We start from the raw sequence: 6,532 nt of genomic DNA, 5'->3' as shown, positions 1-6,532 counted from the left end.
ATTTTTGAATAAAGCTGTAACGTAACAAAATGTAAATGTCCCTTCCCTGTTGGACTAACACTAGCTTGCATGTCACCACGTGAAAAAGTATTGCTACTCAAACCGTGAGCTAACATTAACTAGTTGGCTAGCTCACTAAAGACTTGTCCATAAAATGGTTACAACAGTCATTATGCTAGTTTTCTTTTTACTTGTAAGGAAGGTAACGTGCGTTGTACACGTATACACAGTCAGTGGTTATCTAGCAAATTTTCATAAGCACCTAGCTAACCACAGATATTTGACTTAACAAAATAGCTTGTAAGCAACTAGCAAACAGGGCTTACCTTATCACACTGCTCCAGCAATGACTCTCGATTACAGAGGTTATTAAACAATAAAATGCACGTGTGCTTATCGGAATAGTGGTTACAATCCGGAACATAGCACAGAACCATCCTTGCTTCTAATCGATGAAGAGACCTAAAGTTAGCTAGTTCGCAACAAAGGCCAGAGGGTAATTAAAACAATTATATGCTAAAGTCGCTAGGTAATTTGAAAAATGCTAAACAAGTATAACCATGAGAAATACACAATATCAATTATTTACACGAGAAACTAGAAAGGCTATAATATCTACTTGCTAGGTTACTTGCTACTTGTCACTGAGAGTTTGCATGGATAAATGTGCCTTGAGGGATGACGTCAAAGCTTGCGACAGTCAGGATGTGTACTTCTGTATGATAGCCTCATTAGCGGCTAATTAGCGTTTGAATTTTTAGGGGATAATTACAGGCGAATATATTGATAAATGTGACCTTGTACGAGAGAGATTTGCGTGGTTATCATAATGTCACGCCAGGGTAAGCCTACACAAAACACATACCTTATATGAAGTAGATCTAAAATCCCAGAGGAAAAAATGAATGGGGAAAAATCTATTGGAACCATTTCTGGTTTTTACCGCTAGGTTTTATGGGTATTATGACTCATACTGTGGTACTTAATACAGCACGGCTTGGAATGCTGCTCGTCCGATCAACATCCAGCATCCAGTTTTATAATATTACATACTGTATATTAATCTATTTCAGTTGGATTATATTGTATACATATTCCAGGTCTATTTGTGTATCCATACTCATTTTACATATTATTGTGTTGTAGAGTTATTCATTAATGAACCATAAAAGATCATAAAAGATCTTGTGTGTTGGTTGATGTTGATGTGTGGACAAGTCAGTCAAGACAACATCCCTACTGCTCTAGTCAGCAGCCTTGTGGTGATTCAGTATCCAACCCAGCAAACTAGTTTAGTCCTTAGAGAGACAGGTTTACACAGTATCCTTCATACAATAATATATGGACAGGTTTACACACTATCCTTTATACAATGATATAGAGACAGGTTTACACAGTATCCTTCATGTATTGATATAGAGACATGTTTACATGGATGTGGGATGTGCAGGGATGTGCAACTGCCACATGTACCCTGCGTCCCCCCTTTTGTAGGCCCACAGATCAATTTCCACAAATATATACATTTTTGGAACTCAGTCTGGGTCTTAACTTACTTATTCAGCTCTATCAACGGAATGTTCCATATGTCTAAACTAGACTTGCACAAAGCTGACCTTTTCAAGGGAATAGTAGTTTTTAGTTCTTATTAATCCGTAAAATTATACAAACTGAAACGGCTTCTTATCCGCTTCAAATCAAGACATTTGATTTTTCATTCAATCCACTAGAAATAGATCTTTCCAAATTAGAATAATTGTTAAGTTCCTGAGGGCTTGGCTTGTGAAAAGTTATTGAATCCATGTAGTATAAATTACTGTTGCTTCTGTAGAGGTGTTACCAGGGACCAAGTATGGATAGCTACTGCCCAATATGGAGACCAGAGGATGGGAGAGAGGTTGTGTCTAATGGACTTGGTGGATGGAAATATAGAATAGTAGATAGTTAGAATAGTAGAATACACTAGGTGACATTTAGAAATGTGGTGTTGCATCAGCAGTTTCTCTTGTTATGTCAGTCACTTACAGAGTCACTCAATTTGACCATGTCATTTTTTAGATTGCTATGTTAGTCTAGCCAGCTGTCTAAAGTTGTAGTAATCGTGGTCTAATTACCGACCGGGGGGACCCCATTGATTTTGTTAGTAACGCTCTCTCAGATTTCCTATTAACCTGTTGGGGCTAGGGGGCAGTATTGAGAATTTTGAAAAAAATATGTGCCCATTTTTAACTGCCTCCTACACCAACTCAGAAGCTAGGATATGCATATTATTACCAGATTTGGATAGAAAACACTCTGAATTTTCTAAACCTGTTTGAATGGTGTCTGTAAGTATAACAAAACTCATATGGCAGGCAAAAACCTGAGAAAAACAAAAGAATTTTGTGGCTGTACTATTTTTTCGAGTCATTGCTAATAGATCACACAGTGACAAAGGATTAATTTCGCACTTCCTACGGCTTCCACTAGATGTCAACGATCTTTATAAAGTTGTTTGAAGCGTCTATGATGAACAGAGACCGGATGACAAGGAAGAGAAGTTGACGTCCCTGGGATGTCGTCACTTCATTATTGCCCGCACCTGCGCATTCATGTGAGTTCATATGAGGCGAGACATTTTTCAAAAACGTTTTTCAAGACACAGGAGAGGTCGGGTTGAAACATTACTGATGTTTCACGTTAAAAATGGGCCTAAAGATTGATGCTAAACAACGTTTGACATGTTTGAACGAACGTAAATAGATTATTTTTTTTACTTTTCGTCATGACTTCCCCCCCCCCCCCCCCACCCCCCCCCGCCCTACTTTTGAGGAGACTACCGAAGCGCTAACAACATGGAACAACTTGGAGTTATTTGGACATAAATTATGAACTTTGTCGAAAGAAACCACATTTGTTGTGGACCTGGGATTCCTGGAAGTGCCAATGGATGAAGATAATCAAAGGTAAGGGATTATTGACAATAGTATTATTGATATTAGATGGTGCTAACCTGTATATCCTAGCCTATTGTTCTTAGCACAGCACCCCGTTTATTGCAAAGTGTGATTTCCCAGTAAAGTTATTTTGAAATCTGGCAATGCAGTAGCATTTACGAAATGTTAAACTATAATTATTTGAATGACAATATTATACTTTACCAATGTTTTCGAATGGTAATTTTGTAAATTGTAACGCTGATTCACCGGAAGCATTTGAGGGGAAAAAAATTCTGAATTTCACCGCTACTGTAAAATGCTGTTTTGGATATAAATATGAACTTGATGGAACAAAAAATGCATGTATTGTATAACATAATGTCCTAGGAGTGTCATCTGAGGAATATTGTCAAAGGTTAGTGCATAATTTTAGCTGGTTATCTGCTTTTGGTGACGCCTGTCTTTGAATTGACAAAACATTACACACAACTATTTTCAATGTACTCTCCTAACATAACCTAACTTTATGCTTTCGCCGTAAAGCCTCTTTGAAATCGGACAATGTGGTTGGATTTCGGAGATGTTCATCTTTCAAATGGTGAAAAATAGTTGATTGTTTGAGAAATTTAAATTATTAGATTCTTGCAGTTGTGAATTTCCTGCAAACATTTCTCTCCACCCTTTTACAAAATGAGTGGAATTGCATGAGATTAGTTGTAAAACTGCAAAATTGTCTCTCATGGCCCCATGGCGAAATGAGTAGAATTGCAAGTCACCAACCGCTGAAAGTTAGCAACGTCTGAGCAGAGGAACGACCCAACCTGTTACTGATGCTACATTCAGAACAAGTGGGAAACTCTGACATAACTCCTTGATCCCAGTTTACAAGTAGTAATGTGCTTTCATGTGTTTTGAACTCATTGAGAACACTGATTGGCTAATGACAAAAAAGCTGCATCAACCATAAACTGAAAGTACAGCTGTCATGCTGCTTAACACATTATAGTGTTCAAAAACCATATTAAAGTTGCAATATAAAAAAATCGCTCTGCGATATTAATAGTTTGCTTAATTTCAGTTTATGTGACAAAACAAGAAAGTCATTGTGTAGGGAATCACTGTACCAATTAAATCGCTGTGAAATATATTTTCCATTAACTAAAATATTGTATTTTCAGCTGTTTGAAGCTGGTGTACAAAACCACAAGTAAACGATGCAAAAAAACAACATTAAGAATGTGAAGTATAGAAATAGTGCTCATGGAACAGATTTACCGCTTATCAGACTTATTTTCAATAACAATGACATATATACACTACATGACCACTGGCTTCCAGCTTCCGTCTGCTACAAGACCATGGTGCTTGCCTACGGAGCTGTGAGGGGAACGGCACCTCCGTACCTTCAGACTCTGATCAGGCCCTACACCCAAACAAGGGCACTGTTCATCCACCTCTGGCCTGCTGGCCCCCCTACCTCTGAGGAAGCACAGTTCCCGCTCAGCCCAGTCAAAACTGTTTGCTGCCCTGGCACCCCAATGGTGGAACAAGCTCCCTCACGATGCCAGGACAGCGGAGTCAATCACCACCTTCCGGAGACACCTGAAACCCCACCTCTTTAAGGAATACCTGGGATAGGATATAGTAATCCTTCTAACCCCCCCCCCCCCCCCCAAAAAAAATATAGATGTACTATTGTAAAGTGGTTGTTCCACTGGATATCATAAGGTGAATGCACCAATTTGTAAGTCGCTCTGGATAAGAGCGTCTGCTAAATGATGTAAATGTAAATGACCAGAAGTATGTGGACACCGGCTCGTCGAACATCTGGTTCCAAAATCATGGGCATTAATATGGACTTGGTCCCCCCTTTACTGCTACAACAACCTCCACTCTTCTGAGACGGGTTTCCACGAGATGTTGGAACATCGCTGCAGGGACTTGCTTCAATTCAGTCACAATAGCATTAGTGAGCTCGGGCACTGATGTTGGGAAATTAGGCCTAGCTCACAGTCTGCATTCCAATTCATCCCAAAGGTGTTCGATGGAGTTGAGGTCAGGGCTATGGTGCAGGCCAGTCAAGTTCTTTCACACCAATCTCGACAAACCATTTCTATATGGACCTCGCTTTGTGCACGGGGGCATTGTCATGCTGAAACAGGAAAGGGCTTTCCCCAAACTGCTGCTACAAAGATGGAAGCACAGCATCGTTAAGAATGTCATCTTATTCTGTAGCTTTAAGATTTCCCTTCACTGGAACTAAGGGGCCTAGCCCGAACCATGAAAAATAGCCCTAGACCATTATTTCTCCTCCACCAAACTTTACAGTTGGCACTATGCATTCGGGTAGGTAGAGTTCTGGCATCTGCCAAACCCAGATTTGTCTGTTGGACTGCCAGATTCATCACTCCATAGAACGAGTTTCCACTGCTCCAGAGTCCAATGGCGGCAAGCTTTACACCACTCCAGCCGACGCTTGGCATTGCGCATGGTGATTTTAGGCTTGTGTGCGGCTGCTCGGCCATGGAAACCCATTTTAAGAAGCTCCTGACGAACAGTTCTTGTGCTGACTTTGCTTCTAGAAGCAGTTTGGAACTCAGAAGTGAATGTTGCAACCGAGGACAGACAATTTTTATGCACTACACCCTTCAACACTCGGTGGTCCCGTTCTGTGAGCTTGTGTGGCCTACCACTTCGCTGCTGAGTCGTTGTTGCTCCTAGACGTTTGCACTTCACAATAACAGCACTTACAGTTGACCGAGGCAGCTCTAGTAGGGCAGAAATGTGACAAACTGACTTGTTGGAAAAGGGGCATCTTATGACGGTGTCACGTTGAAAGTCACTGAGCTTTTCAGTAAGTTAATTCTACTGCCTATGTTTGTCTATGTAGATTGTATGGCTGTGTCCTCGATTTTATACACCTGTCAGCAACGGGTGTGGCTGAAATAGCCAAATCCACTAATTTAAAGGGGAGTCCAGATACTTTTGTGTATATATATAGTGTATAACTTGGTCGGGTCACACAAAAATGTACATATTGCAGCTTTAATAGATGTTATTTTATAAAGAATTTTTTGTTGTTGCATTTACCTGCCAAAAATGCTGTTATGTCGGTAATTTCTTTAGTATGTGATGTCAGAGTTCAGTATGTGGGAGACAGTGGAGGCTGCTGAGGGGAGGACGGCTCATAATAATGGCTTGAACGGAGTGAATGGAATGGCATCAAACACATGGAAACCATGGAAACCAAATGTTTGATGTATTTGATACCATTCCATTTATTCTGCTCCAGCCATTACCACGACCCCATCCTTCCCAATTAAGGTGCCACCAACCTCCTGTGGTAGGAGAAGTTGTAGCTTAGAGATGATAGACAAGTTTCCCACTAGGGGCATTCCAGTGGATTGATAGATGAGTTTTCCACTAGGGGCAATCCAGTGGATTGATAGATGAGTTTCCCACTAGTAATGACCAGTTGGAGGGGCATTCCAGTGGATTGATAGATGAGTTTCCCACTAGTAATTACCAGTTAGAGGGGCATTCCAGTGGATTGATGAGGCCACTCTAGATTATTGAGATGTGTCCATTGTCCTGTTCTCTCAGCATCATACAGT

This window comes from Salmo salar, chromosome 03 (genome assembly GCF_965601325.2).
Source record: "Salmo salar chromosome 03, fSalSal1, whole genome shotgun sequence".
Taxonomy (NCBI): domain Eukaryota; kingdom Metazoa; phylum Chordata; class Actinopteri; order Salmoniformes; family Salmonidae; genus Salmo; species Salmo salar.
Note: the sequence above shows the minus strand (reverse complement) of the source record.